Consider the following 15,693-nt stretch of genomic DNA (forward strand, 5'->3'; position numbering starts at 1 on the left):
TGGTCACCATCTTATTTCAGTTGTCACTACTCAATAAAGGATAGCAGGAATACCTCCAAATCACAGAAAGATGGCTAACCAACTACACTCAGTATTTATAAAATGCTTCAAGCAGACATAAATTAAAAGTATTAAAAAAAACACCCCAGCTTCCTATAGAAACCCAGACATGCACACTTCTGAAGTCTATGGAAAGAAAAAAATTGACCAAAACTACAGGTGTTTAAAAGTATGCCACACTGACTGTGGTAGAGATTCATCCTTTAGGAGGTTTACCAGGCACAAGTGGAACTCAGCTTCCATTTGTTCTGCAAGAACGACATGTGAAGTATTTGGTATAATGTAGTTCTGAATGCCATCCCTTCCAAATTTAACACAAAAGCTAGTTTGTCCCCAGCTCATCTAGGCACTGAGGAATGTTCTCATGTCCTTTGGCTCTTGGCTGGGGACACACCGGTCATCAGCTTCGTGGTTGGTGTTGCAATGCTTCCAGGCAGCCTTGTTATACACAGGCAATCTTTCTATGGATTCTGTGGACAGAGCCTTAATGTAGATCACTGCATCTGTCCCATAACCCTCCAAGGAATACAGCTTTAGTTCTCCCTGGAAGTACTGGGCATAAAGACGGGATATGGGCAATCCATAACCAAAACCAGCCAGGGGCACTGCACGGGAAGTCTCTAGGCGAGGTTGGGGTGTAGTTGAATACATGTAGTTGAAGAGTCTGTCAATTTTCCTCAAAGGAATGCCACCTCCTTGGTGACTCATCTTCACAGTCATATCCTCATTACCCAGTGTGACATGAACTTGAATGGGGGGGGGGTTAAACACCTTTGTCGGCATGGTGTTCCATGGTTGCTCTCATTGCATTCTTGAAAAGTTCAAACACCATGTGATAGAGATGGGATGGTACATAAACCACTTGTATTGGCTGTCCTGGTGATTTTGCATTTAATTCTTCAAGTTCTAGTTCAGGAGAGTTAATATAATACACATCACACAGACACCTAGCATTTTCATAGCCATCTTTAATAACTTCAACTACATTGCAGTTTGGATTTATGCTTCCAATGTGTTTTCTTCCTTCCTTCCTTCCTTCCTTCCTTCCTTCCTTCCTTCCTTTCTTTCTTTCTTTCTTTCTTTCTTTTTCTTTTGACAGGCAGAGTGAACAGTGAGAGAGAGAGACAGAGAGAAAGGTCTTCCTTTGCCGTTGGCATGCTGTGGCCATTGCACCGTGCTGGTCCTATGGCAGGAGCCAGGTACTTCTCCTGGTATCCCATGGGGCACAGGGCCCAAGTACTTGGGCCAACCTCCACTGCAATCCCTGGGCACAACAGAGAGCTGGCCTGGAAGAAGGGCAACCGGGACAGAATCCGGCACCCCGACTGGGACTAGAACCCAGTTTGCCAGTGCCACAAGGTGGAGGATTAGCCTAGTGAGCTGCAGCGCCAGCCCCAATGTGTTTTCGATGAGATGGACTTCCTTTCCCACCAAACAATAAGGGGTGCTGATTGAGCAACATTCTGATTGATATGCGACTCATGTAGAACTGATCCAAAAAGTACTGAACATTCTGGCTGGTGACATGATCCACTCTGAAGCTCTCCTTGTATTCAATCACTCCCTGAGCCATTGTGGGAATGACGTCATTGTGGCAGTTCCTGATTGGGATCACAGTATCTGTAAAGTCATAAACAGCTTTTGCATCTTCAGCACCTTTGTCCTTAAAATCAAGAAGCTCCTGAAGGCTCTGGATGTACCAGCTTTGCACCAACTGAACACATGGCATCCTGAGAAGATTATCTGGAAGGAGACTTATTTCTTTCAGTATATTTGCCAATCTAACAGGCAGCTCCTGCCACAGAAACATAAACGAGGTCTTTTCGCAAGCATTCACTGATCCGAAGTCCAGGAACTGCTTCATGGAGAGCAGGGATGGCAAGAAGCATGCAGAAGTCGACTTGGCCCGGAATGTTGCTCTCCGCCTACACTGGGCTGGAGCCGAGTCTGAGGCAAGGCTGCGGCAGTCTCAGGGGCCTATGGCACGCAGCCCCGGGCCCCAGCTGGCCACAGTGGCTCTGTGCAGCAGCCGCGCCAGCCTCATGCCAAGCCTCACTGGAGGAGCTGGAGCCCCGGCACCAGGTCGCCACTGGGCACCTCAGCCGGGAAGTATGTAGTATGTGACTTTCTTATCCCAGGAATTCCACAAGCCAAGACTGGCCTTGACTTTTCCAAAGGCTGCCTACATCTCCTCTTTTTTATTTTATTGAGAATGGCCTCTGTCTTAGGTTGCCCTCAGTCATCTCTGTACTTACCCATCATTGGTAACTCTGGCGGCTTGGCATAGAGCCCTGTATTAGGTTGGTACAGGATTCTGAGTGTCTTACCCAGCTCTGAGGATCATTCCAGCTACGCATTAGGTGAGAGTCAAGGATTGATAAGATATTTGGCCAAATATCAATTATTTTCATTACAAAGGAGGTTTAGTAAGAAGTTTTAAATGATGGATCTCAGTCATATAGACTGTAGTGAAGTTAACGTAAGTTGTAAAACACACGGAAAACTTCCCATACAAAGTAGGAAAAGCAGTAGCGGTCCAGGCAACATTAATAACCAATGGATCCTCTGAAACTCTCCAAAATATAGGGGCTTGTTAATGAACATATGTTGTATTTCACTCTTAAACTTATCAATAACAGACTCTACATATGGCACATTGTTAGTAATGTTAAAACAACACCCCCCAGGCACAGATTCACAGCTTATATGATCTTTCAACAGCAAGTAATTGATAGCTGCATGGTAGAAAAGGGTTCCTGAGTGAACTGGATCCAATTCTTCCGCTATATTGGATAGTGCAGTAGCAGTAAGATTGATTATTTTGGTCACCAGATATGCAAGCCTTCGTAGTGCATGATTATTTCCATAAGCCAATCCAGGAACTCCTACTACGGATATAGCCATGGTAAAGGCAGTGTCTTCTCTGATTAGGATGACATTGTCATCGCAGTTCTCAGGTAATGAACATTGCCAATGTCAGCATTGGGGCCACACGGCCCAATGAGCAGTTGCAGAAATTATCAAGGGCTAACAATGTAAAAGCATATTAGCTGCATTAAAAAAAAAAGCATCCATTAGGAGCCCACATTCCATACCAGTACCAGATCAGGTCCATTCCATTGATTGGTGATAGGATCCCTCCAATTCACCATTGCTCTTTTTGCAGCTGTTTGTGTATGCCAGTGTCTATCAGCAACAGAACGACCATCTTTATCCAATGTGAGAAAATTTAAAATGTATAAAACATGTGAGAGCCATTTGTTAGGAGAATGGGCAGAAAGCCCAAACTCTCCCTTTTTAATTTTATTTAAATATTGCTTTAAATATTATGTGTGTGTTCAACAATGCATTGACCCTGAGGATTATAAGGAATACCAGTAACATGAGATATAAAAAGGTTGCGCAAAAATTTTAAAAGAAGTAGAAGTATAAGCAAGTCCATTATCCATCTTGATTTGTTTTGGGGTTCCCAAGGAAGCAAAAGCTTAAAAGCAATGGGTAATGACATGTTTTGTAGCTTGCTTGTATGTAAGGAAGCAAAAATAAATCCAGAACAAGTATTGGTAGAAACATGTATATACTTCTGTCTACTAAATTCCATGAAGTGGGTGATATCCATTTGCCATAGTTGACTGGGGAACAAACTGCGAGGGTTAATTCCATAATAATGTACTGGTAACAGGATGGAGCAAGTAGAACAGGATTTTACAACTTGTTGAGCTTGTTCTTGAGCAATTTTATGTTTTAAACGTAATGTATGAGGATTTAAAGGATGTAAAGTGTGATATTATGTTGTTATTTTGATAGAATATGCATGAAAAGCAGAATCTGCCAAATGATTGCCCTCTACTAAAGGTCCAGGAAGATCAGAATGTGCTCACATATGACCTATAAAGAAAGGCCAAGTACACCGTCGAATGATAGTGCAAATGTGAGAAAACAAAGTAGAAGCAGCAGAAGAATCAGGAAAAAATGAACAGGTTTATAATTGAGGCACCGATAGGAACACATATTTGATATTGATGTATATGTTAACCACTACATCCAAAGTAGACTGCAATGCAAGTGGACCAGCAGCTAATTCAACTAGCTGTGGAGATGAAAAAGTGGTGTACGGTGATCGTCACGAATTACAGAAACTTGACCAGTGTTGAAACTGTTGGTAAATATCAAGGCAGCATTCTCTAAAGATTGAAAACTTGTATTTTGTGGTAATACACTGGTTGTCATAAAAACCATGATACTTTATCTGCTGGATAGTTATTATGAACTTGTCCTGAAAAAGAAGATAATCCAAGAGGCCAATCTTTGGTGAAAGACAGGTGACAAATTAGCTGTTTGTTAGTATAGGGTTGACATATACATGTCAGCTCTATCCCAAATATCTTTCTACATTCTAATCTCCCTTTAGCTATAATCTCAGCTATCACATTATAATATGGTATGACATTCTTTTTAGGGGTAGCCTGTAAATATATCCAAAGTAAAGGAGCTTCTTGCCCCAGCAGAGCAGAGGGTAAATAATCTGTAATCAAAATAATAAGAATTAAAGGCTGATTATAATCAATATTAGAAACAAAGATCTGAGATAAGGCTTGTTGTACCTTTTCCAAGGCCAGCCATGCTGCAGGAGTAAGCACTCGTTGGGAGGTAGGAGAACTATCTCCTTTCAGGATATCAAATAAAGGTTTAAGGTCTCCTGTTGTGAGGCAGAGATGGGGACAAAGCCAATTAATATCCCCCAGAAGTTTTTAAAAGTCATTTAAAGTCCAGAAAGAATCAAATTGTAAGGTCACTTTTTGTTGAAGTATTTTTGTGGGTACAATTAGAAGCCTAGATATTGATAAGGATATTGAAGTTGCATTTTTTCAGGGGCTATAATAAGACCAAAGGCAGATAACTGTTCTCTCATTTCTGTGAAACATTGTATAACCAGAGGTTCCTCGGGGCCAGCTATCAAAATATCATCCATATAGTATATAATATATAAATTGCTATATATTTCATGAATTTTTTGAAGAGCAACATCAACAAATTGTTGGCACAGAGTAGGACTATTGGCCATTCCCTGAGGTAAAACCCTCCATTGATATCTTTTCATAGATTTTTAAAACTTTACTGATGGAACACTAAAGGCAAATCAGGGACAATCTTCTGGATGTAAAAGTATTGTAGAAAAGCAATCTTTTAGATCTATTAGCGTAACATAGGAGTCTCTTAGAATAGCAGTGGTCAGTGGTAGACCCAGTTGCAAGGCCCCCATAAGTTCCATAGTAGCATTAACTGCCCTAAGGTCCTGAAGCAACCGCCATCTCCCAGATTTCTTTTTGATAACAAAAATAGGACTATTTCAAGGAGAATTAGAAGGAACTATATGTCCTGTTATCAATTGTTTTTTTCACCAATATCTGTGTAGCAGCTGTCTTTTTCTGCAGTAAAGGCCACTGATCCACCCATACAGGATTATCCAATTTCCATTTTATTTTTTCTGCATGGGACACAGGCTGACCATTGGCCATCAAGGGAAACCCAAGCCTCTCCATTCATGATTGACAGTTAAAGTAACTGGAGATGTGACACCTTGTTGTTGTTTGCCTATGCTTTTACCTGGCAAATGACCTTTTGACGCATGTTAATGGTAACAGTCTCATTTGGACTACACTCTAAAACCCCCATTTGAGTTCGAATATCATGTCCCCATAGATTAACAGGTAACCAAGCTAAAATATAGGGGCAACAGTTTCCAGCATTACCTGCTTCATCCTCCTATTCCAACAATTCAGAACTTTGTTCTAACCACTGACTCTGACCAGTATCTCATAACTGAGTCATAGTTAATTCTTTTTTCCATCCTTTAGCCAATTTATTTGTAGAAATGACAGAAACATCAGCTCCCACATCTAGTAACCCTAGGAACAATTTAATTTAATTTAATTTCAATTTCATTGAATTTCAATTGAAATTACAGTCTGCCCTTTCTTATAGGCTGGACCCAATAAGCATCTGAAGACCCAAAACCTCCTTCCCCATGGGAATTTGCCAATGTGGCTTTAAATAAGGCAAGAGGAAGAAGGACCAGCTGAGCAATGCACTGTCCTGGAGAAAGTGTGACAACAGTACCATTAGCATGTGCCATAATTTGTATTTCCCCCATAAAATCTCCATCTATAACCCCAGGGAATACTTGCAACACGTTTATATTAGTATTACTTCTTCCTAGCAGAAGCCCAAAGAATCCCTTAGGCAACAGCTCACAGATACCCATTGGGAGGGCCACTGCTCCCATTTTGGGCATTATGCCTGTGTAGCAGGGGGTACTGAGGTCCAGTCCTGCACTCCCCCTAGTGGCTCACTGCAAGGTACCAACTGATTTAAAGTGTTTTGTTGAACAAATGTCATGGCCCCAAAGATTTGTCAGTTCTGTCAGGCTGGGGCCTGGGGCTGGCCCTGCTTCTAGTTTCCTGAACTCTGTTCTTTTAATGAATTACCTTCTTTATCAGTTTTGGAGTGACATTCTTTGGCCCAATGCCTTTCCCTTTTGCACGGGGGGCAAATCCCAGGAAGATCCCTATTTTGATTTTTATCTTTCAGACAATTTTTTCACACATGTCCCTGCTGCCCACATTCATATCACCCTTGTTTATTTGGCATAGCCCTCCTTGCTGATTCTTGTAATGACATACCATGCAGAGAGGCAGCCATGGCTAATCTTTGAGTATAAAAGGTCCAATGTCAGCACATAGATTAATATACCCATCCAAATCTGTCTTTTTTTCTGTAAGGATGAATAGCCCGCTTACACAGGAAATTGGCATTTTCATAAGCCAATTGTTTTACAAAATCCATTCCTGCTTGTGGATCCCCAAAGATCTTTCCTGCTACTTGCAACAAGAGATTAACAAAGTCAGCATATGGCTCATCAGGCCCCTGTATGGTCTTTGAAAGTGACTCTCCCATGTTTGCTCCTTTTGAGGGGAGAGTGATCCAAGCTCGGCGCGCGGCCACAGCTGTCTCCTGAAAAACAGCAATGGGCTGTGCTATTTGAGCTAAGATTTCCTCATATGCCCCTTGCCCTGCCAACATATCAAAAGTCCAGCCAGCATTAGCTCCCTGAGCATTAAGTCGAGCAGTTTTGTGGCATTGATCAAAAAATTCTGACTTCCATACCAGGTAATCTCCCCCAGAAAGACATGCTCTAGCTATGGTCTTCCAACCAGCTGGTGCAAGTACCATGGATTCTAAGCTTTGTAGCAATGTCATTGTATATGAGGCTATAGGTCCAAAGAATCACAAGCAAATTTTAATTCGTTCAACATTTTAAATGATATGGGAGTATGTTTCCTCATGTTCTGCCCAACTTGCTGATATTCCTCCACAGGGAAAGATGCAAAAATACTTCAGCCCCATCTTCTCCTGCCATTACAGCATTTTGAATAACTTGTTCAACACCAACATGAGGGCAATGGGAATAAGAAATGTCTGGGGGGGGAAAGTTCCTGTTGATTACGAAGACTTTGGAATTGTCTAACTAATCTTGTTTAGCCTTTTCCAATAAAACCTGTTTCTCTAATCATTCAACCTCCTCTTTCAACTGACTGATATATGGGAAGCTTTGGGCCATGGCTCCTGTCTGAAAGGACCCAGAGGGTCCCGTTCCCATGGTCCATATTCTACACTTTTCTCTTCTGGGTTTGCTAATTTCTGTGGCATGGTGTCACAAGAGAGCTGTTCTCCTGCCTCTGATACCTGACTGCATGCCTCCTCAATTGTTTACTGAAGATTCTGTAGAACCGATCGAACACTAGCCTTTCCTTTTTGTGCTGATAATGCTTCTTTTATCAGAGACCATAAAGAAAATATCATAACAGGAAGATCATTGGGACTGAAAGTCTGCAAATGGGTATTCAACTCTTTTTCTAATAAATCCCAATGTTCCTCATCTACAACTCTCTCCTCAGTGAATCAAGGACTAATCCTGTCCAGAGCACTGACAAATTGCCCTACAGTTTGCTCTTTAACCCCATTCCCTGCATCTGAAGTAAACCTTTAATGGCTTTAATTACCTCTTTTTCCTTGTGCTTGTCCCATATTGTGCTGTTGCTTACTGAGGATTATAGGTAGTGGGTACTTACCTACTCCTCCGCATTACCGAGCTTGCAGCGTCCTTCTTTTTTGGCATTCCTCACATAGTTCCCCCATATTCAGGTCCTTGTTCAGGCACCACCTGTGTGGGCCTGCCACATCAGTTGAACAGAACCTGACGGAAGGAGTAGGAATGAAAAGAAGGACAAGGGTGCGGAGAATGCAGCCAAGAGAAAGGGCTGATCAAGGCTCATTTATTCCAGTGTCTCAGCGATATTTATACATAACCAGCTACAGCTCAAAGAAGCACAAAAGATAATAACATACACAAACAACTTATCGAGCCTCCTGTAACACAGATAATTTTAACAGAGTGTTCTTGATCAACATTCTCCTTCAGGATGGCAGTATGTGACTTTCTTATCCCAGGAATTCCACAAGCCAAGATCAGCCTTGTGTTGTCCATAGGCTGCCTACAGGTATGTAGTGAGACTTGCAGCCCTGGATTCAGGAAAACCCCTCTGGAAGGAAAGCCTACCTTTTGTTTTGATTGCACACCTTGTCTTGATACTGAGATTTCCAATCTAACAGGTAAGTCGGTGCTTGCGTCATGGAAAGTTAACACCTGTTTCCAATAATTTTCAACTTCTCCCTGGAAAGAAGAAGATGTGGAATATGACTGCTGAGAAAATTCTTCCACCTTCACTTAGAAATTAATCCTTATAATCAGTAATAATTCTCAAAAGGTAAAACTTTACATGACACTCTACTCTATGTATTTATGAAGGCATGTGAAAGAATGATTGTCACAGGAAGGCTGACCATGTTGGAGTTCATGGTGAAATATATGGTAAAAAATGAATAGAGTCAGAAATTGGAGAATATCCACCACATTAAATGGTGTGGGATTTCTGAGATTTGTTCCATGAAGCAGTACTTTGCTATCATCACATGTATCATAAAGATTTTACAGTTTTTGCTTGTGTTGTATGAGTAGTTATTTGCACCATATATTTAGTATTATTCTAATATTTATTGTTGATAGTGAAAGGTTTTATTGTTGATAGTGAAAGTTTATGGCAGCAGAGTATAACTCGTGGGATTAGTGTAGTGTATGTACTAATTCAGTATAGGAAAATCATGTCTGTGTTCCATGTGCATGTATAAATAAAAATGTTTTCACCAAATTCAAGTGTAGCATGCTTGGAGTGAGAAAGGGCAGCTCTAAACAAACTGTGTGTTATATGAAAAACTATTTTAGAAATCATACAGTATATCATCCTGAGGATACTACTCATCAAATATCATGCAGTGTGCTAATCTTAAGCTTTGAGAAAGTCACTGTTGCTCTAAACATAAATCTTCAGGAATACTCTTATGCTTACACATGTACACACATGTATAGAAATTATATCAAAAGAACACAGGCTCACATACATGGTAGTAAGTATGCATAGCAGGGCTTGAACCATGGCACAGTGGGTTAATACCCTGGCCTGAAATGCCAGCTTCCCATATGGGCCCTGGTTCTAGTCTAGCTGCTCCTCTACTGATCATGCTCTCTGCTATGTCCTGTGAAACAGTAGAAGATGGTCCAAGTCCTTGAGCCAATGCACACACATGAGAGACTTGGAAGAAGCTCCTGGATCCTGGCTTCAGATCAGCACAGCACCAGCCATTGAAGCCATCTGGGGACTGAACCAGCAGTCAGAAGTCTTCTCTCTCTGTCTCTACCTCTGTCTGTAATTCTGTCTTTAAAAAAAGTAAGTATGTATAACAAGTTGGTCAGTGACAGAAAATTCAACACAAGCCCTTGAAGGTAAAATACGGACATTATAAGGAAACTGAAGTAAATAAAATTGGAAGAATTTAAAGTTGGTGATCAGAAAACAAGCAAAATTTATGAACCTCAGGCAAGATGGAACACTATGAAAATAAGATTACAGTATGTGTGTGGGTGTATGTGGGTGTGTGTGCATGCGTATACACAAAGAGAGCTGAAGAGGTCTCTGCAGATATTAAAAATAGTAATATTAGAACATATTAATCATTTAATGGTGATACATTGAAGAATACAGAAGAAATTCAGAAATTTCCTGATAGAAATCTTGTCCAATACATTGAGAAATATTTGAAAAATCCAAATATCCTCACAGTTATTAAAATAATTCCCAATACTTATATGTGTTCCTCAATTTTCAGATGACTTTTACCAAACTTTCACATAGGAAAGGAAATCTTTTCTCAACTCCTGTAGAGAACAGGAAAAATGGAAAAATTCTGTTTCTTCTACAGGAACATCTTAAATTGATTGATCAAATACTGCCAGACAATTCAGCAAAATGAAATTGTAAGACACTATTGTTGAAATAAATTCTCACATTTGAAATCTGAAACAATGTAAATCCAACAGTATTTTAAAATAGGTTACATAATGCCAAAGTGATGTATATACTCTAATTCAGTTTATAGTCCCTGAAAAAATGTAATAATAGTTAGAATAATGGAAGAAAAAACACTTGATGTAATCTCACTGATCTAAGAATTGTTAAAAAGAACAAAACAACTCAAACATGACAAAAAGAAGAATCAATTTTCAATCTTAAAGAGTATTTGCAGAATTCAATAACATAGAAGTTATGGCTGAAGATTGGACACAAAGTTGAAGAAAAAATGCAACTTCTGCAGATAATTATCCGAGGCTTGGCTCCATGCATATTGTCAAAAAATGACATACACCTTACTAAATGCAAGATATACAAGTGGCATCATTTACAACTGCTACTGGGATGGTGTAATGAAATCAGGGATTCAGTAACTAAGTTAAGTAGTGCTGGAATACAAAATTAAACACACAAAACAGTTACTTTTGCCTACCAATTCTGGGAAATAAGCTGTGAAAAAATGGTACATGTAATGTCTCCAACGTATGAAATATCCCAAAATAAAATACATGTTGGAAGACATCTGCATGTTCAGACATTGGACAATGATGGAGCAATGTATAGAAAAAAAGAGGATGCAGAAAGAGCTGGAGAGAAAATTTCATGTTCATGATAAAAAGCCAGAAAAGTGGAAATATGTCAGTAGGGTACAGGGTGTTCTACATACTGACTTGGATTACAGGCAGCATCCTAGTGTTTTCCTTGATGGAAGCCTGCTCAAGGGTGGCAACTACTCCACTTGGTATCAAGTAGACAGCTCTTCTGTGTTTTTCTAGAACTTGACCATTTGCCTTCTAATGGTGGTCTGTCCAGCAGTGCTTACCCCTAGAATGACATGATCCAGATTCTACCTTAGAGCGATGTGCTTTAGTGAGATCACTGGGTGCTTCCTGTGCATTCAAAATTCACAAAGTAAACCTCCCAGTCCATGATACTTAGAGTGGAAACTGGGGGCCAGTGCTGTAACATAGTAGGTTAAGCCTCTGGCTGGGATGCCAGCATCCTAGTTGGGTAGCAGTTCCAGTCCCAGCTGCTTCACTTCCAATGCAGCTCTCTGATGATGCTTGGGAAAGCAGCAGAAGATGGCACGGGTTTCTGAGCCCACACCATGCAGAAGACCCAGAAGAAGCTCCTAGTTACAGGCTTCAAAATGGCCCAGTTCCAGCTGTTAGCATCATTTGGCGTGTGAATCACTGGGTCAAAAGATCTCTCCCTTTCTCTTTTTCCTCTCTCCATTTTTCCCTGTCCCCTTTTCCTTGTCCTCCTGTCCTCCTTTCTCTCCCTCTTCCTCCTTCCTGCTTCTCCTCCTCTTTCTGAAGCTGACTTTCATGTAAATTGTAAATAAATAAATAAATGCTCATTAAAACAAAAACTGCAACCCTTGGGTGGTTGAATACACCATGAAAGTACAGAGTGAATAGCACCATTAAAACAAGTCCTCATTGCAGGCATGGAAAGTCAAGACTTTATAGCAAAAATAGACCACATGGAGGAACTCTGAAAACTCAACCCAATGCTTCTTCCTTGCTCTGCAGTTCCAAGGTGTAAGGCATGTAGCACCATATGGATTCTCTTCTCATTATTCATTCATTACAAAGGCAAGATCACTGGAACTGAAATTCCATATTCTTTGCATGCAAAAACTAAGTCCTGAGTTAATATGCAAATGATATTTCTGATTATAATTTCTATCATTTATAACTAGATCATATGTTTCTGTATTAACTAAATAGTACATTCTGTGAGGACAGAGTAGGAACCATGTCCTGTACAGGAATATGGGTCATGAGGCATGGGGAATGAGAAGATGCCCCACCTTGCCTTGCTTCTTTGGTGCAAAATCTGAGGATATGGGGCTTTATGTGTGTGGTCCCCAAGGACCGAGCTGCAGAGGAGCAAAGTGTGTTCCTGCCACTGCCCCCTGTAAGCTCCTCACTGCTCTGCAGCTCAATGGGCCCTCTCAGACTCTATCCCAAGTTGTGAGACCTGGGGAGGAGTGGAGATGTGTGAGTAGGGGGTTTCCCTGGGTTTCTCCTGGGGAATTGTGAGTAGAAGAAAGGAGGAGGAGGAGATGAAGAGGACAGAGGAATTAGAGGAAAACTGGAAGAATGACAAGGAAGAGAAAAAGAACAATATAGAAAAGGAAATATATTTTCACGTAGAAGGAGAATTTTCAACTTAACTCAGAGAGAAAGCAATATAGATAATAAAAAGAAAACTCAAAAGCCAAGTTTACAATTGCATTTGTTGGAAACATATAAAATTCTGTGCTCAAGAATTCAAAGATGGCTCTCCTGTCAGGAACACAGTGAGCACGAACAAGTCTTCAACATGAAGTAGACAGTTCATCACAACTGAATACACAGGGCATTTGAAATACAAGGGGCACCTGTGTACTCTCCCTGAGGAAGTTTTGTGCCATTTCCTGTAGAAATGTGTTGTTTTTTGTTTGGTTTTTTTTTTTTTTTTTGCATGCAATTCTATCTGCAGGCAAGTCTGGAAAATGCTTCAGAGAATAAGACCTTTTTGGAGTTAGAACTGCTACCAATAGTAATTTTTTAAAATAGATGGAAGGCCTTCAAATTCACTAGGTGCAGTGCATTTTGATCTACAGTACTTGAATCCACCCAGTGATTCTGACATCTTCTAAAGTTCTGTATTTTTATGATCCTCCTTCTTTCAGGCTTTGAATTTGAGTTCATTTTCTGATTTGGAATGGGAGCTGATGCCTAGGTTTTATAAGGCAAAGATTAACCATTATAAATGCCAAGCCTTGTACTCCACTATTCTCCAAACTTAGATATCCTGCCTCTGCTGACCACATAGCCTTCAGGTGAGTTATTCTTCAATCCTATGACCTTGCAAAAAGTTGTGTTCATGTTGACACTGTTCAGGGAATCATATAATGCTGTGCTAACTTAACCATTTTGGCCCAAGAATGGAACATGTGCAGTAATTCACCAAGAGTGATTTGCATTTAATTCATTATCCTTTCCTTTGAAAATTAGTTTATCCTCTTCGTGGTGTACAGCATGTAGACAGAACATTCCAGAGCCTGTTCTGGCATTTGCTACAAATCCAAGGAGATGGGAGAGCAGGCTGTTGACACAAATGAAATCAACTAATGTTCATCCAAACTTGATTGTTGTGTTGGTCACCTAGATTTTCCGTATAACAACATACCATGATGTTGTGACTTAACTACAGAAATTTATTTTTAGAATTACAGAGGGAAGACAAGGGTCAAGATACATGAGATTGGTGATTGTTAAAGACACATTTTCTGCCTCAATGAAAGGCATTTTTCTTTTCCTCTTCACACTGTCTTCACCAGGTTGAGATGTACAATCTCTCTCCACATTCTCATATTGGAAATATCCAAGAAAGTGGGTAGGTAAGTCATAAAAAATTGTAATTACCTCCCAAAGACCTCATCAGCTATGAGCACACAACAGAGCAGTATTTCAACCTCTGTATATTTGCACACCACATTCATTCTATAGCAGTGATAGGATTGTAGTTGGTAATAATCATGGTTAGAATCTTTTCCCTAAGCATCTCTGTGTCCTCCATGTTGGTTTGCATCCTAGAACTACCAGTATGTTCTGGCTCTGGTATTTACCAATGAGGACAGAAGCTGGAACCCCTCTCTTTTGCCCAACATGACTCTGGGATTTGATCTGTATTGTGTCATGCACAGTGACCTAAGGACAAGGGAGAGTCTCCTCATCGGGCTTTCATGGCTGGACAAAGACTTCCCACATTACAGCTAAAGAAGAGTGAGACCTCTACCGTAGCAGTACTCTCCAGGACAAGAATTTCTACTCAGATTGGGACACTCCTGGAGCTCTACAAATTCCCACAGATTGGTAAGAAGGGGAGACAGAAAACCCACATTCATCTGGGTGACCTTCTCAAGTGTATAAAAAGATGTAAAATAAAAATTTTCTTTGTCCAAAGGTAGAATATAAAGAGGAAGCACTCAGAGATAGGAGTAGTGATATTTTCTCTATTTTACATAGAGAGAAGAAAATGGTAAAGAAGAAAAGGACTTTCCTGGACATGTTTTATAAGAGTTGTGATCTATAATGCTCTCAAACTGGTGCTGCCAAATTGTCATAGTAGGTACATCCACTCGCTGCAGTGCTGGCATCTCATATTGGCACTGGTTCCAGTTCTGGCACTTTCACTTGTGTTGCAGCTCTCTGCTGAAAATTATGGTTTTATAGCTTATAATGAATGCTTCAAATGTAGCATTCAGACTTATTTAAGGAAAATATGTATTGTAATTGCAAAAAGTATAGAATGTGAGATCATACATTTCTGTCTAAATTGAACTTTAGGGGCCAAGAACCACAGAAAATAACATCTTGGGTAAGGAGAGGAGATCAGACTGCAGTGGCCTGGGCTACAAAAACCATAATGTTCAGCATTAAGAATGTAGTAGATGGAGTTCCAAGATGGTGGAATAGGGAGGGAGCTTACTGATCCAGCTCAGGATAAAATTGTTGTAAAAAGTGTAGATAGTGTATTCTCAGGGAAGAGTTGAGAAAAAAAGGCAGTGGAAACTCTTCCAAAATTAGAGAGACAGTGGACCCATGGGGAGGATGTGAATGCCCACAGCTTGGGACTCCAATAGCTGAGAGCTACACATGTGTGCTGGAAAGTGAGGTGAGATGAGACCACAGTAGCCCAAGACACTGGTGAAAAAGTGGCAGGAAGAGCCTAGAGGTAATGAGGCTTGAAGCCCCATGGGTGAAATTGCACCAGCCTAACTAGAAAAGAGAGAAAAAAGAGGATGGTGCAGACAAGTTTCTCTCTCACTGATCACCCTACAAAGGCATACAAGCCAATAGAGCAGTTGCCATTTTGGACATAAGTAGCAGCTGCACTTGCTCGTGTCTGCACCAAGCAATCAGCTGAGTAGAGATTCCTGATTCTGGTTGGGAGAAATAACAGGTGAATCAGAGCTTGTGAGTGTGTGAGGCTTCTTTACTGGGACTGTGAAAAAAAGGTTGTGTTTAAGAACTCACTGTGTGGCTGAGACTTTAAGCAGTCTCAGTGGTTAATGCCACAAGCTTGGGTGGTCCTCGTAACTCTGTGAGAG

General features: G+C 40.6%; 1 pseudogene; it reads right to left on the minus strand.

Moving 5' to 3' along the window:
- Positions 1-313: 313 nt before the first annotated feature.
- LOC127489358 (pyruvate dehydrogenase (acetyl-transferring) kinase isozyme 1, mitochondrial-like) lies at positions 314-2,104 on the minus strand (annotated as a pseudogene).
- Positions 2,105-15,693: the final 13,589 nt, after the last annotated feature.

The sequence above is a fragment of the Oryctolagus cuniculus genome (assembly GCF_964237555.1).
Source record: "Oryctolagus cuniculus chromosome 16 unlocalized genomic scaffold, mOryCun1.1 SUPER_16_unloc_1, whole genome shotgun sequence".
Taxonomy (NCBI): Eukaryota; Metazoa; Chordata; class Mammalia; order Lagomorpha; family Leporidae; genus Oryctolagus; species Oryctolagus cuniculus.